The 22,462-nt window shown below is 30.3% G+C and overlaps 2 protein-coding genes across 2 annotated transcripts in view; one reads left to right on the top strand and one right to left on the bottom strand.

Annotated features, from left to right (window-relative positions):
- Positions 1–6,842, bottom strand: part of LOC126746706 (rabphilin-3A) — an 83,467-nt gene extending 76,625 nt beyond the window's left edge. Inside the window, exon 1 of the mRNA XM_050455056.1 lies at positions 6,696–6,842. The gene's annotated coding sequence lies outside the window, so the exon portion shown is untranslated. The remainder of the gene's footprint in view (positions 1–6,695) is intronic.
- LOC126746785 (clavesin-2-like) overlaps positions 1–22,462 on the top strand; it is a 77,942-nt gene that overhangs the window by 14,396 nt on the left and 41,084 nt on the right. The gene's annotated exons all lie outside the window — the stretch shown is intronic.

Below are 22,462 nucleotides of genomic sequence, written 5' to 3'. Positions count from 1 at the left end.
GTCGCAGTTGAGGATCAAATTTCGTGTTTGTCTAGGAATTTTTTTGACGAAGAAATTTACAACAAAAATCACATTTTTTTCTTACTTAAAAACCACAGGAATTTTTTCAAGAAGGAAAATGTCAAAATTTTGCAATTATTGATTTATGGATTATTCTGAAGATTTTTTTAGTCTTTTTTAAAGAAATGACTAAAAGCCCAGAACATTGAAATTTCATCCCAGGAGTGCCTGTAAAAAATAAAATAATTTGTCTCTTATTGACACAATAATATCTTGAGTTCTAGTAGTCAAGATTTTGAAATTATTGATTTATGGACTGCTCTGAAGGGTTTTTTAGTCTTTTCTGAAGAAACGCTTGAAATTCATTTATTAAAATTCAAAAAATTGGATTTTTTGTTCCAGGAGTGCCTGTAAGAAAAAAAAAATTTGTCTCTTATTGGCCCGCCAATATCTTAAATTCTAATAGTAAAAATTTCGTTATTATTGATTTATTGACTACTTTGAAGACTTTCCTAGTCTTTTCTATAAAAATAACTAAAATTTAATAACTAAAAGTCTAAAAAATTTGTCTCTTATTGACATCTTACTTATACCTTGAGTTCTAACAGTCAAAATTTTCCCGTTATTGACTTATGAACTACTTAAAGGTTTTTTTATTCTTTTTTGAAGAAATGACTAGAATCCATTTATTAAGAGCCAAGAAAATTGCATTTTTATTCAAGGAGTGGCTGTAAAAGACAAAATAATTTGTTTCTGGTTAGTACCCTAATATCTTAGGGTTCTATTGATTTAATTTTGAAATGAACGAGTTATGGACTACTCTGAAGGCTTTTTTAGTTTTTGTTAAAGAACTTACTAAAATCCATTTTATAAAAGTCAAGTAATTGGAATTTTTATTTCAGGAGTGCCTGTAAAAACATAATAATTTGTCAACATTTATATGAGATAAAAGTATACTTATCTGATTCCTTTATGAGCTATAATAGATAGAGATAAACTTATGTGTCAAAAAGATATTGATACATTTTTAAATTCAAACGTTTTTTCATAAATAACATTTAAATAATAGAGTGTTTATGGGTAAAAAAAATTGAATGGGTTTATGGAAAACGACTGTCAACTGATCAAGTCCCTATCACGAATTTTGTTCCAATCTTATCTTTTGGCTCATTGACAACATGCAGCAATATATGCCCTTCAGCGACACAATAAAGACTGCTTCTTCCTTCATTCTCTGGAAAAAAGTCCCTTTTTTGCCATAGTAAGAACACCCTATTTTTATTAATTAAACAAGTTTAAAGTTTTGGGTTTTTCAGCTTACTGCCCCTGTTTGTCCTTAAGCGACACAATAAAGAATATAATTATAATGTAATGCTTTAGTATCCATATGCTGATGTGCGAGATGAAGTTGAAATCTTATAACTTATTTTACGTACTTATTTTACGTACTTAAATCTTATAGTTAAATTAAATATTATTTTGCTATCAACTATCTTCAATTTCTAACTTAATAAAACGAAACCCAAAAATCCCGAATAATAAAGTTTTAAATACAAATACATTTTAAGGCCGGACCTGTGCAACTTTTCACGATTGACTGGCTGCGACTAGGGTCAGGCATCTAACAAAATAGTACGTGGGCGCATTTAGTAAAATTTTACGAATCAAATTTATAAATTCTGAGAAAAATGCTTAAAACATTTATTTATTTAATGGAATGATTAAATATCGCTTAGAATATTACTTTATGACTCCATTTACATAAAATTTTCCGATTTAAACATGCATGTCATGGGACAATACAAGCAACACCGGCACACGGACTATTCGCGGCACATCAAAGATTCTAATAGATCTCTGAACTGAACTATATGTTATGGTCGATTTATAGATGGTATTTGTTTATATAAAGTTTTCACACTACTTATTATGACTAACGAAAACCTTAAAATAGGTCATTTAAACGTTCGGTCGCTTCATACAGGATTTCATGAATTTCAAAATATTATTTTAGAAAATAATTTTGATATAATCGTGTTGTCTGAGACATGGCTCTCTACACATGATAGTTCTCTTCTTCTTAGTTAGATAGTTCTACCTTTTGGTATACCCAATTATCAGCTTATTAGAAAAGATCGACTAGGTAGAGGTGGAGGTGTGGGAGCTTATATAAAATCATCTCTAAGTGTACAGGTGATAGCCTTTGATTTCGCTATTAATCCACTGCTTGAATATCTAGTCTTTAATGTAAAAATTAAAAATAAATTTTATGGGTTCTGTGTATTTTATAAACCACCTTTACTGAATTTTAATGGCCTAACATCAGATTTTGATAATATATTTTCTTTTATCTATCCAACAGTCGAGGACATTTTTTGTTTAGGGGACTTTAATATTGATTTATTTAATTTGAATAACCCACTTACGCCTCTTTTCGAAAATTATAATATGACCCAAATTATACAAGAACCAACCAGAATCTCTCAAGCTAAAAATTTCTTAATTGACTTGATTTGTGTAACCAATACTTCTTTGGTAAGGAAACATGGTGTTATCAATGCGGATTTGATTACAGATCACAAACTTATTTATTGCGAGATAAATTTAATCAAACCTGCTACAATTCCAAAAATCATAAAATATAGGAGCTTTAATTTTATATCTTTTAAGAATGACATGCTTCTTAAGCCTTAGGATAATATACTTTACGAAAATAATATAGACAGAAAAATTGAAATTTTTAATTGTATATTGATTAGTCTGTTTGATACCCATGCCCCACTGCGCGAAGCAAGAATAACTAAACCTAAGGCTCCATGGTTAAGCAAAAATATAAAAATCCTTATGTCTCAAAGAAAAAGTGCACTTCTAAAATTTAAAAAATCTAAGTTGCCGGATGATTGGACAAATTACAAACGATTAAGGAACATAACTTTATCAGCTATAAGAAGAGAGAAAAAAAATTACCTGAATTTGTTGTGCAATAGAAATAACCCTCGTCAACTTTGGAATGCTGTTCGTGATCTGAATGTAAGATCGGGCCTGTATAATGTGATTCCTAAACCACTATTGAATCCAGAAGATATTAAAAATTTTTTTGCCCCATTTCTTCAAAATGCATCATGTTGTGACGAAAAGAGTGATTTCTATGAAAGCAATAAATATAATGAGAACTTTAATTTTACTTTTAGATTGGCAAAAGTTTCTGATATTAATAATATCTTAAATAACATAAAAACAAATGCAAGTGGTGTAGATGAAAGCTCTCCTTTAATGGTAAAATATTGTAGTCCTTTCATTGATAAATATATCACCCACATAATAAATTGCTGCTTGGAAATAAATTATTTTCCTAATCAATGGAAGGTATCTATGCGAAGCCTTTGCCCAAGGTTCTTAACCCCACTGACTTTAACGACCTTCGACTTATAAGTTTGTTGCCAACTCTATCAAAGATTTTTGAAAGGTTTCTTTATAACCAAATGTATAATTATTTTATTTCAAATAATATTATTCCCAGCAGTCAATGTGGGTTTAGAAAGGGGTTTAGTACCTCTGTGGCTTTGGCCAATGTCACTGATAACTTATTCCGCGCCTCAGACAAGCAAAAGAATAGCCTGCTTGTACTTCTAGATTTTTCTAAGGCGTTTGATACAATCAATCATCGGCTTCTTGTATCTAAATTACAGTTTTATGGGTTTGATTTCCATTCATCCTCTATTATAGAATCATATTTGGATAACAGGTTTCAGAAAATTAATTCAGATAATACTTATTCAGAAGAAGTAAAAATTTTATCAGGTGTTTCACAGGGGATATTCTTAAAGCAACTAAATATTGTAAAATACAGGCATTTGCAGATGATACCCAAATTTATTGTTCTTTTAAGGCTGATGATTCTGCGGTTTTTGAAAAATTTGTCAATGAAGATTTACATACCTTGAGTGATTTTTATAAACAACATAATTTAAAAATAAATCCTGTTAAATCACATCTTATGATATTTGGCAATAAAAGTAAAGCATTTTCTTTAAAGAATATTCTAAATATTTTTTTAGATGATAATAAATTATCTTTTGTCGACTCTGCTAAGAATCTGGGATTGATATTGGATAGTGAACTTAGATTTAGAGAACATGTCAAAAAACTTATTCAGAAGTCTTATATGGCATTAAAAATACTTTATAGTAATAGACATATTTTAAATTTTAATTTAAGAAAAATATTATGCGAGTCACTTGTTCTGTCTAATTTTAATTATTGTGATTATATATACGGATTTTGTTTAGATGTTAGTAGTAAATATAGGATACAAAAAGTGCAAAATTCTTGTGTTGGACTTATATATGGCTTGCGCAAATTTGAACACATTTCTCCATTGTATACTGCTTTAAACTGGCTTAAAATGGATTATAGGAGAGTCTTACATTTTTGCATTTTTTGTTTAAAAATAGTTAATTATATTGACTCACCTAGTTCCCTTAAAGAACGAGTTGTTTTTCGTCATGATGTCCACAATGTCAACGTGCGATTTTCAGATAGATTGTCAATGCCACATCATCAAAGTGCAATTTTTTAACGCTCTTTTACTTATAATTTTGTAAAATGTTATAACGCACTTCCAGTGCCTCTCAAGACAATGAATTTAAAAAATGTTCGGTTGTGTAAACTAAAGTTAAAAACCTACCTTGTTGACTTGCAGGATAGTGGTTGTATATTCCCGCCTAGATAGTCATTAATATATTTTTTTTTTAAACTCTATAATATATCAGATCTAAGACTTTTTAAATTCAAATTGTTAATTGGATCTCCATTCTTTGTGCTTTGAATAATGTTGTTTTCTATTTTTTTTATTGAACTCTTCTCTGTAATTTTAATTAAGATACTTATTTTATTTTTATCACGCTAGTTGCCTTTAACTCATTTACTGTGTGCGTATGTGGTTCAGTAGAGTAGCTAATACAGCTAGACTGCGCCACTTATGCATACTTAGTTAATAAATTGATTTGTAAATAATGTTTGTAACTTTTGGTAATATAAGACATTATTATTATTATTATTATTATTATTGTTATTAAAATCTGGTTTGTTTAAATATTGTTGGATTAAAAAAAAAGACACGATCGGTGACTGAGATTGTTGGTGACTGTTTTAATTAAGTTCGGTCTATTTTACAAGCGAATCCTTCGAGGCAAATGAATTCATCCTTTTTTTATTTCAAAGTTTGAAGTAATTTTTCTTACATCAAAAATATTATGTAATTTTTTTATCTCGTCCATTTGAAGTAATTTTAAATTTTTTATTACTCATTTTCCACTGGGTTGAACAGAATAATTTTTAAATCGAAATTATACGGTAAAAACCCGAAGAAACATTATCCATTTTGCGTTATTGAATCTTATAGCTTGAGTCATATAATAGCAAATTTATTTCCATTATTTCACACGCTGGTCGCACAAACTGTATGTGGGCTTTATGCTGAAGGGTGAACAACCCCTTTTATAATACGCCTTTACATTTTCCGCTCCGATAATTTTTATATAACTACGATAAAAAAGGAACTCCGGAAAGAGGATGGCTTTTTATAATTTACATTGGTAAATTTCATTTGGGCCGGAGAGGTAGAAGGCGTACTATGCCATCCCCGAAAAGCCTGGATGTTTCGCAACACAATAAAATTCCTTTTATCCAGTCTGGAATATTTAAATTCGCTCTTTTAAAAGTCAGATTGCCAGTAATGCTAAAAATGTGCCTGTCGGGGCTGCGAATAATGCTGGGGCGACCTAGATTGAGAAATAGATATTTTTCCATATTATGTAATTCAGCGGTTTTTAAATGCGGATATCCATGGATGTATGGGCTTAAGTATAGACATAATGTAATAAAAGATAACGCAATTGTAGATTTGAGGGTTAGATAGAAGGAGAGAAAATCTCGTCACAAAATCAAAAAAGTTAATATACGAGTAACATACAGTATTTTTTCAAAAATTTTCGGCTCCTCCACTTTTTGAAGACGCGGGCCGCCACTGACCTTGGCTAAAAAGTCTTTTTTTTAAAGCATTTTTCTCAATATACCTTAGTCAGAAAATCAAATTAAGAGTTCCCCTTAAAAAGCGGCAAGAAGCAGGTAAACATATTTTCTTTTAACAGGTCTATCTAAATCCAATTTTTAATTTGAAAAACTTTTTTAATGATTAGATTTGAATGTGCATAAAAGTACGCATTTACATTTAATAAAATAAATTAAACTTATCGTAAAATAAAAATTACTGGTTCATTAAAGAAAATATTATTTTTTTTGATTTCATTACAAAGAAGTTAAGAAATCTTATTTGATTAAGCATTAAAGCTTTCAACACGTAACCAGTGCAGATTTTAAGCAATTTAGTTGCTCCACAATTGATTTATAATTATAAGGCAAAAACAAGGACAACTTTCCTTCATAAAGACATTCAATAAAAATAACCTAAAAAATATAAAAGAAAAGGTTTAATTTTAAAAAATCCATCCGAACCACAGATGAAAGCCCATTAATCAGAACCAGCTGTTTTAAGTTCTCTTTACGAATTTTTAAATCTTATATGCTTTACAAATTTTCCTTATAAATATCTGTTTAATTTTAGTCTTCAAATTTTAAATTTCCTTTTTAGGCCAATATCCTTAAAATACATTCAAAAAAAAATCAAATCTTACCGAATAAATCTTAAAGGCAAATTTAACACATCGTTATCGCGAGTTTCCAGATGGTTTTCGCACGTACGTAGCCGCGTGGCAGCCGAGTTCAAACAGACGTGCGACGCCTGTTGAATCTAACGCTGGGCGTCGCGACGCTTATCCAGAGCCGTAACGGGTTATCTGATCGACGCCGATAACAATAAAATTGTCTGTGTATCTCGGAGAAGAAAGAAAATACCGGGGGGAAATAAGGATGGGAGTAGGAGGGAGAAGCGTTGTCTTTTTAATAAGAAGGTTGTTTATAAACTTTTATAATAATTTAAAATCAAAACTTATTTAAACGTATTTATAAGTAAAAGAAGAAAAATAGTATTATCTACAGTGTGTCTCAGGATGAGCGAATTTATACGTAAAAATGATAAAAAATGTTGTAGTTTAAATTTGACCGTTTGGCATCCAGCCCTGCTTGAATAAAAAATAAAATTTAGCGTATTATTATTTTTTTAAAATCAAGCATGCACTCTAAAAAATTTTGAGTGAATTTTAACTCAAAGTTTTGTCTAAACGAGTCCTCACATTATTGAGTTTTAATTATTAACTTATTTTTTTTTGAGTAACATTAAGTATAAAATGAGTCAAATTATTAATAAAACTAGAGGTAATTCTATACAATATTGGGTTAATATTTATATTTTTTTGAGTTAATTTTATACAATATTGAGTTAATATTTACATTTTTTTTAGTTAAAATTACCTTTTTCTATTTTCATTTCCCTATTTTTCTGTAATGTTTTCACAAAATAAGATCAATAATATTCGTTATTGTGTAAATATTAACACTACTTTGAGTTAAAAATACGTTTAATTTATTTCTTTTAACAAACATTTGTGTACTATTTTCACAGAAGCAGGTCACAATTACTCATTGTTGAGTAAAATTTAACTCTATTTTGAGTCTAAAAAAAACATTTTATTTATTTATTTTTACAAACTTTTGTGCATCACTTTCACAAAAGAGGGTCCCTATTACTCATTATTATGTAAACATTAAGTTTTTTAAGTTAAAATTTTTAGATATTTTTTAAAATTTATTTTAACGAGCTTTGTGTATTATTTTTAGTACATAAAATAACCATTTTAAAAATTATACTTACCGACATTACCTTTACCTATGTATGTAGGTATGCACTTGTATGAAAATTTTTCTATTTTAATAATAATACTAAGACACATTATTAAATAAGTAGTTTTAATTTAATAGTCCGAAAACTATTTAGTTCGCAAATTGAGTAATAGTAGATATAACCACCGGATATTTTATGCAGCTTCAAATAAAATTTCCCTTAAAAAAATCAAAACTTTATTAACATTAACTTACAGTCTTATTGGTTGTGGAACGTAAACTAGGAACAAAGTTTGAATACTTTAAATTAAACAAACTTAAAAAGTTATTCAAAATGTGCTTAAACATAAAAAAACAAATACGGATATACCTAATAGGTACATACCTTTAAAAAACTCTTTAGGAAACTGCTGTTAAACTCAGCTAAGGACAAGCTACTTACAAAAAAGGTGTTTTGATTGGTATTTGAACCACTTTCTACACAGCTTTTATCATCGGTTATCAGAAAGGAATAATTCTGAGTGGACGAATTATTGATTAATGTATCAGTAAGAAAACCTAAAATAGTTGAACCAAATTAATCAAGATTCTTCTACTTATTTAAGGAGAACTCTTAAAATAGGACTGACAGATTATATTATTTTATACTAGATAATTTTTTAATTGAGTAAAATTACGACTTTTTGTAATGAAAAAATAGTACAAATTGTGTATAGGGTGTCCACGAAATGATTGTACACTGTACCGGGTGGGCAAATAAGAACGTCCATCGGCTATATTATTATTTTAGCAATCGATTGACGTCATATAGCGTCCCGGTAAAAAAAATTGTAATAAAAGTGGTAAAAAGTATGATAAAAGTAATAAATGTCTTAAATGATGGCCAGGTATCATAATACTAGATTAAAGCGTTTAAGCCAAACGTACCTTAGTAATATTAAGGTTGTTTAAAAAATACATGCGGTGACAATTTTTATGAAATACTTTTTCCAGACAAAAAAAATTCTGCAATAAATTTAAAATGCTCAAAGCTGGAAACTTAAAATTTCATACACGTTATATTTTAAACATAAACCTAACAGCTGTCATCTACTGATGTATGTATGTACACTGTGTCCCATTTTGGATGAGACTGCAGGGTATCTCTGTCATTTTTTAAGATAGAGCTTTGCGGTTTTCGCGACCCTGTATCACTTTTTTGTAAAACTTTTAAAGCCACAAACAGAAATATTCTACTTTTGTTCCTGAAATACAGGGTGAAAACGAAAATGTTCACTTTTGGAGATGTTAATATTTCTCAGGCCCTGTATAAGATAGAATAAAAATGAAAACTGCTTATAATAGATATTTTTACATAAAAGTCAGTGGCGTATTTAATTTTTTTTTTCTAATGCACTGTTTTTAAGATTGGGCACAAACTTGGTATTTTTTAAATAGAACACCCTGTATATTTTAACGTCAAATTTTTGCATTTTTTTTTCTGAATACATTGATGTATCACAACCTATTCTTTAGTAAATTTTAGCTTTAAAAATCAGAAAAATCCATATTTATTTTTGTTTTTAATAGTAGGCCATGAATTCTTACACACATGCATTTAATTATTACTTTTTTAAAACGCCATGTGATTTAAACCTGTTTATTTAACTATATTTTAAACATTAACTTAAAATATTAATATAAACATAAAAATGTTAAAAACAAAAAAATATATCGGACCAGGTTTAACATTAAAAGCTAATTAGTAATTACAAGAATCAAATTAGAAAATTAATTACAAAAACCAAAAAAAACAACAAATATAAATTTAATAAAAAAGTCCGGTGACCTCGGGGGCCATCTGATTGGCCCGTGTATGCCAATCCAACGTCTATCAAAATGGGCACTTAAATATTCTCTAACTACCCTTGAATTATGAGCGGGCGCTCCATCTTGCTGGAAATATATTTGATGTCGCTGGGCTAAAGGTATGTCCTCCAGCAACTCTGGCAAATTATTTTGCAATATATTTAGATATCGTTGGGCAGTTAAGCAACCCTCAAAAATTGTATATACAATTTTAGTGCCCAATACAAAACAGGAAACACTAAAACCAAATCGGCCTTATTGCTGTCGTTCTTGATACCAATGTCTGGTATTTTGCCTATTAAATATGCCACTACTGCTTATATGGGATTCGTCAGACCATATTACCTTTTTTACAAAATCCGGATCTTCATTAGTTTTGGTTAAAAACCAATTAGAAAATTCCAGTCGTTTAAACGGATCGTCAGGATGCAATTCTTGAATAATATTTATCTTATACGGTTTAAATTTATGCTTTTTTAAAATTGTTTGCACCTTTGTTTTGAAAACTCCTATCTCTTCCTCTATCTTTCTACAGGAAATTTGGGGTCTTGCTTCCACACACGCTAAAACATTAATTTCGCCAGCTTCATTTCTATCAACATGGGGTTGCCTAGGTTTTGAATAGCAGCCATAATTTAAAAGATTAGATTTTAACCGGAATACCGTAGCCCGAGATGGCTGACGTCTTTCTGGAAACCTAAGAAGATCTTTTTTATTTTTTGAATTTTGTAACAAAATAAAATAAGCTAGAGCTTTACCTATTTAAATATAATTGCTGCGCCGCTTCGACATTTTCGTTAGAAAGGTTTAAACATTTTACAATATCATACTTTTCAAAATTTTGGAATTCCATATTTTCACCGTCAGCCATCATTATTGATATGTATTGAGTCTGTTTGTGACTTAGTTTCCATGAATGCAATAAACAAAACATTTTTTTATGCATGTGTCAAAGAATTCATGGCCTACTATTAAAAAAATAAACATAAATATGGATTTTTCTAATTCTTTGAGCTAAAATTTATCAAAGATTAGGTTGTGATACGTCAATGTATTCAGAAAAAAAAATGCAAAAATTTGACGTTATGAGGGTATTCCATTTTAAAAATACCAAGTTTGTGCCCAATCTTAAAAACAGTGCATTGGGAAAAAAAATTAAATACGCCACTGACTTTTATGTAAAAATATCTATTATAAGCAGTTTTCATTTTTATTCTATCTTATACAGGGCCTGAGAAATAATAACATCTCCAAAAGTGAACATTTTCGTTTTCGCCCTGTATTTCAGGAATAAAAGTAGTTAGAATATTTCTGTTTGTGGCTTTAAAAGTTTTACAAAAAAGTGATACAGGGTCGCGAAAAAATCGTTACAAGTTTCCTGTACACCCGGTACAATAACTATTATATAGGATTAACTAAAGGTGATGTTACATGCATACGTCATCCGTCATCCGTCATACAAAATTTTATCGGATAGTTTTCCCTTCTTCTTTTCCCTTCTGACGCGTCACTTTCGTATGATTGACAATATTGACATTGACATTTCACTGGTGGTGCTTGTTTACTGGTTACTGTTTGTTTATTTATTTTTGTTTTTACTTATCGTAATAATACCAAAAGCCTTTATAATTTTGTTATATTATGTTCTTTGGCCATTATTAAATCAAATATGGAAGAGAAAGAATGCAGCACATCTTCGCCCGGAGATTCTGAGTCTGAAATTCAGCCGGTACAGGTAAGGTATTTATTATAACCTGTTAACCATTGTTTTTATGTCAATTCAAACTTAAATTAAATATTTGTATGTTTTTTACTTACAGAATGAAATACAAACCACTACAGTTGAAGAATTTTTGATCTGCTGTATCCAGAATTGGCCAGCTCTGTGGGATTCCCGGTTACCATTGAAAGAAAGATCGAAGTCTATAAGGGACCAGTTATGGATGGAGATTTACGAGGAGTTTGGTAGCAATTCAGAGTTTTCTTTGGAATATTTAATGAAAAAATGGAGAACGCTACGGGACACTTATGTTAGGATTACAAATGAATATACACCAAGTGGTTCTGGAGCAAGCAAAAGAAGAAAATGGTAGCATCTTGATTCAATGTCGTTTTTGAGCGACACAATCAAATATAAAACTACTATTTCAAATATAGATCTCCCTACCACTTCAAGAAGTCAAAGTAGCAGCAGTACAACTCCACCATTACTATCTCCCACAAGTGAGCAACCAACCAGAACCCCAAGCACGCAACCATCCAGAACCCCAAAAGGTGACAAAGTTGAAGATGCAATTATTGGGGTGCTTAGCAAAATTAATTGTCCTCCCCCTCCGTCTGAGACTATCCCCAAAAACCCTTTAAATCCAATTTGTATTCGAATATCAGAACTCCTGGAGTATGTTCCACAACAAGAAAGGGTGTTGTTAGAAATTAAGTTACTTCAAGTAGCTTATGAAGGTACACAGAATTATTTGTCCCCTAAATAGTTATAAGCAGTAATAGTTAATAGGCTTTAGCGAATGTTACACCACTGAAAGAGTAGAATGTGTGTACTACATTTTACAAAAATATGTATGTCCAGGATAAATAAAAGAACAAGTGATAATAATTATTACCATTATATAAAGTGCTGTTTAATAAAGATAAAGAATTTTATAATAGATTATTATTATTTTGCCCATTGAAATGGTAATGGTCCTTCATTGCAGAAGAATGTAGCTAATTTATTCCTCATTATATCTGCTGTCCGTCCATACATATTAGTACTAGTTCTTCTGATATTGGGAAGATTCGAGGTAGCATAGTTACGCCATTCCCCGTCAATTTGTTGCCCTTCAATATCTTCTCTATCCACAAGAGTCGGAGACACATATTTTTTCTCTGCACCAATTAAAAAGTTATGAAGACAAACAGTGGCCTTAACAATGCTACGAACAGTTTCTTCTTGTGCAATGATTGGTTTTCGATAAACTCTCCATTTTGCTGACAATATACCGAAAGCATTTATTACAACCCTTCTTCCTCTAGACAACCTGTAAACACAATATTGTATGTTTAGAAATGCCAAATTAAAAAGCAAAATATGTTTACCTACCTATAATTAAAAATCCTTTTAATCTGAGGTAAAAATCGGCCTGGATATGGACGCATTAGACATGTGGATAAAGGAAAAGCTTCATCCCCACAAATGTAAAAATTAACTTTATCACCATTGTCAATTAATGCACATGGTGGAGGAAAATTTAGATTATTTGTTGCAATTAATCTGCCCATATTACTTATTTTTGAATATTCCTCCATCACTATGGCGACCCTCTGCTCCTATGTCAACCATTATAAATTTATAATTGGCATCACACAAAGCCATTAGTACAATACTGTGTGAACCTTTATAATTGTAGTATGTTGAGCCTGATTTTGGAGGTGCCTAAAATTTAATGCAATACTTTATACCTAGGTATTTAGGTATAGTCCAGTTCAAAGATATTTCATAATGGTCAGCCGTCAAAACACCAGCATTCCACCTGCCAAACAATGTCATCCACCTGCTATTTACATTGTTTGACAAGTAAAATGCTGGTGTTTTGACGGATGACAATTCTAATATATCGTTGCACTGGACTATACATACAAGATTGAAAGAAAGGAAATCCATCTTTGTGAATTAAAAGTGTATGATCAGTATGACTGTAAAATGCTGTGCCTGTTTTTTAATATACTGTACTGATTTATATGAGCAAATTTCAAATTAATGTTACACTGAAAACATACTTGAATTATAACATGTTTCCCGTCTATGGCGCCCACACAATGTGGTAATTGCCATTTTTCGCTAAAGCCTTCTGCAATATTTCTCCAAGTATCTTCATCTGGTTTTGGTAACACTTTTTCGTGCAAATATTCCCAAATAGCATCACATGTTTCCCTTATAATTTGTGAAATAATGAGCAATCCGAAAGGAAAATGAAATTGATGTCATACTGTCTCCAGTAGCAAGATACCTAAAAGTATGAGTTGCAAATGAACTTTGTAAAGTAATAAGGTTATCCATGTTTTTTTTCATCAATGGAACCAGCATTGAGCATGTCATCTTTATTTATAAAACTTAAATATAGGTGATACCGCTATTTATGCCAGCTATCAAAAGAAAAAAATACATGACTGTTGACTAACTGAATTTGTCACCTTAAAGTAACTGCAAGTCGCTCGCCAGGTGATATTGGTTCTCCAACACAATAGTGCTTTTGTAATTTGTGTTCGATCATTCCTAACAGTAGACGAAATGTATCATTTGTCATCCTAAGATAGTTCATATATTTTTCATTATCTGTTAATTTCATTTCTTCCAACAAATTCCAATAGTCTCCTTGCACTTTCCTATTTTTAAAGATGTCCCTGACCCAAAATCGCCTTTTTCTTTGCTGCTTGGCCCGGCGTTTTCTTCTAATAAGGATTAACGATAAAAGAAGAACTGTATTCACTTTGCGAATGTATTCTTGTCTAGAAGTTTGCATTTTAAAACACAACACCTGATACAAGGGGACTAATAGTAAGTAAGAATCCCACAGAACACCTGAACCGAAAAAGTAAACAGTGAAAAGTAGGGTTAAAAATGGAACGACAACGGATAAAAGTTAAATCGATTTTAAGATTCTCCGTTATCGGAAAAGTTTAAAACAAGACGAATGTGTTTTGTCACGGTATTATTTTGAACCAACAGGAGGCGTGATTTTTCGACGTGGCGACGGATGGCGGATGCATGTAACAGAGCCTTTACTCTTGTCGCTTAACTGATTTTCAGTTAAGGTTAGGTCGGTTCTCGGGTCAGTCCCTTTTAATACTAAGACTTTTTCTTCTTTGTTTATATCAAAAAAAATACTAATAAAGTCTTAATCCAGTTGTACACCATCCTTGTCATATAAATTTAAGCCAGTAACATCATTATCACTAATACCAAATTTTGTTTTTCCTAAAAATTTATCTATACTTAGGTATTGTATTTTTCAAGGTATTTTTTTGATGTTGCTTTATATTTAGAATTTTTATCAGCATTTACCAACGGAACTGCAGTTTAAACCAGGTTTATTTTCCATTGACATAATGCAACATAACAGTGGTTTAAATTTTAAGCAACTGTTATTTTTACGGTGCAATTGGCCATTAATAACGCAATGAATAGATTACAGTTGCAAAAATTAAAAATTTTATTTGATTTTCCACTTTGTTATATTACGAGTTAATATTTGAAAATTAAAAATTGAAAAAAAGTAATTATTTATTCCCTAAATCCCAATTGTTTCGATGTATAATGGTTAAAAGCTACTTTAATAGTAGATTATACCACGAGTCAATAATGATAGCTTTTATTCCCGAGAAATATTTACTAATAATTAATAATTTAGAAGAATATTATAATTAAATAATAAATAATTTAAAAGAATTATATATTATTTATTTTCTATTTTGTTTTAAATAACACAAATTTTGATTTAAATTAACGCAAAATGTATGAAATACCTGTAAATATAGTAAAAGTTTTGAGCTAAAAGAATTAATATGATTAAGACGAACACGGCATCGCCATTTTGTGACCCCTTTCTTTATACTTATTAGGCACTTAGTTATTATAATAGTAATTAGGAAGGTATAGGTTTTATTTTACCTATACCTATCTAATTACTACTAATAACAAAACAATAAAAATACTACAAATAACTAACCTGCATTGATGATATGGGAGTAGTTAAGCTCTCTTCGGGAACATCGGCACCAAACTTTTCGTCCCATATACTCCAATTTAAATAAAAGGTTTTCCTCTTTATGTGCTTCCACCATCATACCTACATAAAAGTAGTCGGTTTATCGTCGGTATTATTCATATTTAATTTATTTAGGTACCCTTTAATAGTTCTTAACTATTTAAACAAGTTAATATAGGTAGGTGCACATATACATACCTGTTTACACACTTGACCAGCACAACATAGGGTATTATTGTACAGGGTGCCCAAATAAGAATGTGAGGTACTGTATCTGGGAAACTATTCATCGTAGAAGCTTGCGATAAAAAAAATTATTACTAAAATGGCCAAGAGAATGACCTGGAAAATATTTTCAAATTTCTAAAATGGCCGCTAGGGGACGCAACTGCAATCTTGAATCTAGAAAACTGATGTTTCTGTAAATTTTGCCGAATTAACCTAACAAAAAAATAGCTGAATATTAAAGTAGAGACCAATCCGAACCTTTTTTATTTGAATAGTTTTGCTGTATCTTTAAAAATAAAGTGGTGGGGGGTGTTCAAAAGTTGGCTTAAAACACACCCTGTATACTAAAAACGCCTTAGCCGATTTTATCAAACTTGGGCTAGTTGAAAAGAGCTATTATTAAGCTACGAATATTATTATATTTCATGTTTTTTTAGTTTTACATCTCGCCGCTAGAGGGCTTTTCTCGGCTTTCTGACACAAATGACTAATTTTCTCAAAAAACTTAAATGCGTTGATATGATTTTTTTTTCATAGAAAAATAGCTGAATGATGTATAAATGATCTTGTGAAAACCGCAACTCGATATCTTGTTTCTAACCTAAAATATAGGCCAAAGAATATTTTATACCCTTAAATTTTAATTTTTTTATACTAATTATTTTGGAATTTTTTAAAATTCACTACTTTTGAAAACAAAATTTACCATTTTTGAAAATATTACCTAATATCACTAAAAGGTAAGTATTAATAATGCTTATATCAAAAATCAGACCTATTTTATGTTATATATTCACTATGGATATAATACGAAAAAAATAATTATTAGAAAGCAGGCCATGGAATGCAACAAAACAAATGTCTACTCAAATTATAAACATTCCTCAAATTGTCAATAGTAAGTTGTCAAAAGTTTTACGTTACTTGAGCATTTTTTGTTTTTGCAAAATGCGTTTTACGAACGATGAAGCTGTTGATATGCTTGCGGTTTATTTTGAATGTCTTCAAAATGCTGCAGTAGCAAAAAGAGTTTATGCTGCTCAATATCCAAATCGAAGTCCTTGCGATGTTACATTTTTTCCCCGATTAGTGGCGAACTTACGAGCCAATGGTAGTTTTCGGCCTAGGTTTCAACGGCCAAGAATTAGAAGAAATGTGGACAATATTAACAGCGTACTGGGATATATTGAAGGAAATCCTCATGTTAGCACAAGAGCATTATCCCTTGAATTAGGCATATCAAGAACAACGATTCAAAATATTTTGAAGGACAATAGGTAAATTCTAATAGCCATCGCCATATATGGATTTATTTAAGTTCAGCTTTTTTTTTAATATATTTATAGAATGCACCCATATCATGTTAATTTACATCAGGCATTGGAAGAAGCAGACTTTGACCGTAGGTTGGACTATTGCCATTGGATATTAGGCATGATACGCGAGGACAGAGATTTTTTATTTAAAATTCTTTGGACCGATGAAGCCACATTTAATAGTGACGGTAGAGTCAACCTGCATAACATGCATTATTGGTCTGCAGAAAATCCGCATTGGTTGTGTGAAGTTCAGCACCAAGGGCGCTGGAGTTTAAATGTGTGGTGTGGTATACTTGGAGGCAACATTATTGGACCATATTTTTTTGAGCAATCTCTAAATGGCAATGCTTTTTTCGACTTTTTGGTAAATCAATTACCGTTGTTGCTGGAAGATGTGCCACTGGAAGTCCGGCAAAATTTCTTTTTGCAGTTGGATGGTTGTCCAGCACATTTTGCTAGGAATGTGCCAGAGCATATTAATAACATTTTTCAACAGCGGTGGATTGGAAGAGGAAGCCTGTTTCCATGGCCTCCGCGATCCCCAGACTTAACCTGTCTTGATTTCTATTTATGGGGGCGGTTAAAGGACATTGTATTTCAGACTCAGCCTACGACTAGAGAAGATATGAAAAACCGCATTCGTAATGCAATACATACCATACCGAGAGCCGAAATTGAAGCTGCAGTTCTATCTACCCATGAGAGGCTTCAGCAATGCATAGAGCGTGATGGTCAGCATTTCGAGCATTTACGGGGACATTAAAACTCTTTCTTTTTAAAATCGGTCCTTTATAGGGCCACAACTTACATTATAAAAGAAATTCGAAATAAATTATTTTGTAGTTTTTATAAATATTAAGGGATTTCCATATAAAATTTTCTTTGGCCTAAATTTTAGGTTAGGATGAAGATATTAAGATGCGGTTTTCGCAAGCATATTAAGGCGTCATTAAGCTATTTTTTTGTATAAAAAAATTTATACCATTGCATTTAAGTTTTTTGAGAAAATTAGTCATTTGTGTCAGAAAGCCGAAAAAAGCCCTCTAGCGGCGAGATGTAAAACTAAAAAAAAACATGAAATATAATAATATTCGTAGCTTAATAATAGCTCTTTTCAACTAGCCCAAGTTTGATAAAATCGGCTAAGGCGCTTTTAGTATATAGGGTGTGTTTTAAGCCAACTTTTGAACACCCCCCACCACTTTATTTTTAGAGATACAGCAAAACTATTCAAATAAGACGCCAAATAGACGCCGACGAAAAAATTAGAGAAAAATTATCACTGTTTTGAGTCTTTGAAACACAAACTTGATTATAGTTTTTTTTTTTCTTGATATAGTTTTATTTTGTTTAACTCAATATTTTGTACAATTACACAATTTTGAATACGCATTATCAAAAAAGAGTAGTTTTTATCATTTTTTAGTGAAATATACTCAAAATGCATTGATTTTTTCTCAATAACTCAAAAATATTTTAACTCACATAGATTTCCGGGTTCACTCAACTGCTTTTTTTACTGTGTGCCTTGATACAAGCATTTTTTAATGAGTAGGTAAAGTAGTGTTTCTAGGAAAGATATAAAAAAAGTTTATAAGAAAAAGTTGTTTAGAATGCAAAATTATGCCCGAATACCAAATTTTATAACCATAGGCCAACTTTGATTTCTACGTTTTGTGTACCAATTAATTTTTTTATTCATATTTAATTGTATTTAAATTCATATTTATTTTATTGAGAAAAACTAACTAATTTATTTATCTAATAGTTAAATCACTGATCTAAGAGTTACAAACCATCCTTAAAAATATGTTTGTAATAAAATGTACAGAGTACGTCTAATTCAACAAGAAAATTTATTTTAATTACTCATTTTAAATTTAATTTTTCAGAAGAATTTTATCAATTATTGAGGTATAGTACTCGAGTTTAAAAACTAAATATGTAAGTCCTGTATCAATTTTTTAAATGCCGAAATATACGTATATTCTACAGTCTAATAAATATTACTTGGCCATATACGGTTGATAAAAATAGCAAAACCAAAAATTTACTAACAAATCTTTGAATAAATATATATTTAACGTTTATTATATGATATTATATGATACTTGAGGAGTACCTCGATCCTTTTGCAAATATATAATGTTGCCATTAAATTATTCAAGAAAACAATAAAACAAAAATGTTCTTGAATATCTAAAGATATCTATAGAAGTGATAAAAATAATAACACGTGAATTCATTTAATGATCAGATCGAATTTTGCCCTCGCTATATACTATTGCTCACTTATTTTACGAGAATGAAGCAAATTAATTTTCAAACCTTATTGGAAAATAATTATTTTGAGATAAATCTGAAATAACAATCTAAAAGATAACAGTAAAGTTCTTAACAATTAATAATTACGAAAAGAGAGCTTTATTAGGATATTTTCAGGTTAGGAAGGCTTAAAGAAAGATTACATGTATTTATGCTTATTGGTTTCCTTAGGACCATTCAATAAAAAAACTCTTTTTAATAGATATTAAATCGTATGATGCCTAAATATACTCTATACGATCCTGGATTCATTAATTTGCAATATACATAAAAAAATTACAAAAGAAAATCGGATGAAATTTCAATTAACTTTTACTCTTTTATTTGGCATAATATTTACTTCGAAAATATCTAAATTACTAAGAAAAGGGTAATAAATTATTCAGACACCTTAATGTGCTTCGGGAAAAAATCCATTACAATATTGTGATTCAAACTAGCACGCCCATAACTTGGTAAAATGACCAAAAACTCGACAAGGAAATACTCGAAATAAAATATTCATAAGGCACGTATCCTTGGTTTTGATACGTTTTTATTAAAATAAGACTCTCAGTGGGATGATTTTATTTATTTTTGTTAATAATTATTACTCTAAATGACTAATAAATTTTAATACAATTATTTTTTTCTTAAATTGGACATAAACATAATAACTTTTCTTTTTATGAATCTACGCAGTTAAAAAAATTATTTGTTTATTTACTGCGACCTCATCGTCGTTAAGATATAAAAAGTGAATTAAATTTTCCAGAAGTCACATTAGTTAAATGTAAATAAGCCGGTGTTTGTTTAAAATTATACTATACTAACTAGACTTAATAGAAGTAGAAAAAAAAAAAAAAAAAAAAAAAATGAAAACTCCAAGTCTCAGTCTCAAAATGTCTTTTTAATTATTCAGGTGACATGTTTCGCTAATGAAGCATCATCAGACCTATAATAAACAGAAAAACACACGTAACTACAATAAAACCTTACACTAAAACAAAATCAAATATTAAAAATTAGATAAAATTACCTTATAGCTAGGTGACCTGCTAAGTACTGACAAATATAATTTAAATATGAGAATACCCACATATTTTGTAATAAAAAACAATAACACGGCACAAAAATTCAACAAAAAATAGAAAAAAGAGAAAAACGTGACAGGTGTAGGATTTGAACCCACGCTCTAAAGTCGATCTTGGTGAAACATCAGACCGTTAACCAATCGGCCAGCCCTGCCTACAAATATTGGAGTCAAAGGTATATATGCGTATCGTGAGCAGAAACAAGAGGTTAGATAAGATTATTAAAGATAAGTCCTGGCTCAAAGGTGAAAACATCATTAACGCATGTCAAATTTGGACTCTTTTTGGCTTTAGTGATTTCCATTTTCTCCAAGAGATCCAACTTTCTACTCTTAGGGCACTCGTGAACAATGGAAACATTTTCAGGGACGGAAAAACTATGACCCGTTGATAATAAATGGTTAGCAAATGCTGACTTAGTTTCTGTGGTGTTGGTGTCCCTGAACTTATTAACGAGGCTTAGGTGTTCCTGTACCCTTGTGGATACTCTCCTTCCTGATTGTCCTACATAAACGGCAGGGCAATCCTTACAATTAAGACAATATACACCCGATTTAGATAGAGGATCACTTTTATCCAACGTCTTTACTAGGTTCTTTCTTAGCGAGTTAGTCGTTTTGAAAGCTATGGAAAGGCTTAAAAAATTTTGCAAGTTGTTGAGAAATGCCGCCGAAATAACTAAGGCATCTAAAATTATTATTGTTGGTGATGTTGTTCGGTGGGTGGACGATGTGGTAGGACAGTTTATATTTATTATAGAATTTGTAATATAATTTGTTCAAGCTGTGAAGTGAGAAATTATTGTTTACAGCAATTATTTTTATAATATTATGTTCTTTTTGAAAAGCGTCTTTGGACAGAGGTAATTTAAATAAACGGTAGAACATTGAATTAAAGGCTGCATATTTGTGTTGATAAGGGGAATTGGAATTAAATTGGATTATATTATCTGTTGCAGAAGGTTTGCGATATACTTCAAAAGAAATACTGTTATTATTTCGGTATAAAAGAAGATCTAAAAAGGGTAATTTTCTGTTTGTTAAATTAATAGAAGTAATTGATCTCATAAAGGTACTATGATGCTGTGTACTAACAATGACTTCTATAGGGTTATAACGATATTTGATAACTTATTATCAAAAAAAAAATTGAATTTTCCATTGTCTACCATAAATATTATGACCATAGAGATAACATCTGATGCTAATGTACATCAATTCTGTCCAAAATTACTGAGCGTGTTAAATACATGCCTTTAAAAAAATACATTATATTATGTGTCGACCCCAGTGTGTGTGCTGCTTAAGATTCTTTTCAGTCTATTTTCGATTCCTTCGGTACACTTTTAATTTTGGTTTCTCTGATCATGAAGCAGTACAATCTAAATTCTCCATAAAATCCAAAAAAATAAATAAGGTACGCAAATTATGCCATGTTTCTGTAAATAAAACTTTCCTAAATTCAAGCACTTATGTGAAACAATTGATCACGTTTACTAAGTCATGTCGTACTTTAGTCTTTTAGTTAGTAAAACAATAGTAATTAACTAAGACACTTTAATAACTGAACACATTTTAATTTTTTAACATAATTTGTAATAAACATAACACACGTGAATTCCGCCTAATCTCTCATAATAATTGACACTTGTGATTACACATAATCGAGTATCGTGCGTACGATACTAAACGTGAATTCATATGACTTGGTAATGAAATAAGTAACTGATGTATCTCCCTTTTTAAAACGAGAGAGAGAGAGTGAGAAAGGACTTAAGTTTTGTAAACGCGCATCAGCATCTGGGCCCATTTAGCGCCCTGTACGAATTTTTCCTATGCTTATATCATTTTCATATTTTATTATATAGATTTACTTCCTTTAAAAATTTTATTATATTCTTTATATTTTCTTCGTTTGGTTCTCGTATACGTTTTAGGTTAGTGGTGATTGGTAAATTGTGTATTATGATGAGATTAGAGTCGTTGCAAAAGGGGCATTTTGTTAATTTTCTTTCTTTAAAATATATTCATGTGCCTATCAGAAATATAAAAATTATTGTTTGATTTTTTCTATTTAAATTTACATGTAACTAAGGCGCAGATTGTAT

This window comes from Anthonomus grandis, chromosome 2 (genome assembly GCF_022605725.1).
Source record: "Anthonomus grandis grandis chromosome 2, icAntGran1.3, whole genome shotgun sequence".
Lineage (NCBI taxonomy): Eukaryota > Metazoa > Arthropoda > Insecta > Coleoptera > Curculionidae > Anthonomus > Anthonomus grandis.
This window is presented reverse-complemented; position numbering and strand designations above follow the sequence as displayed.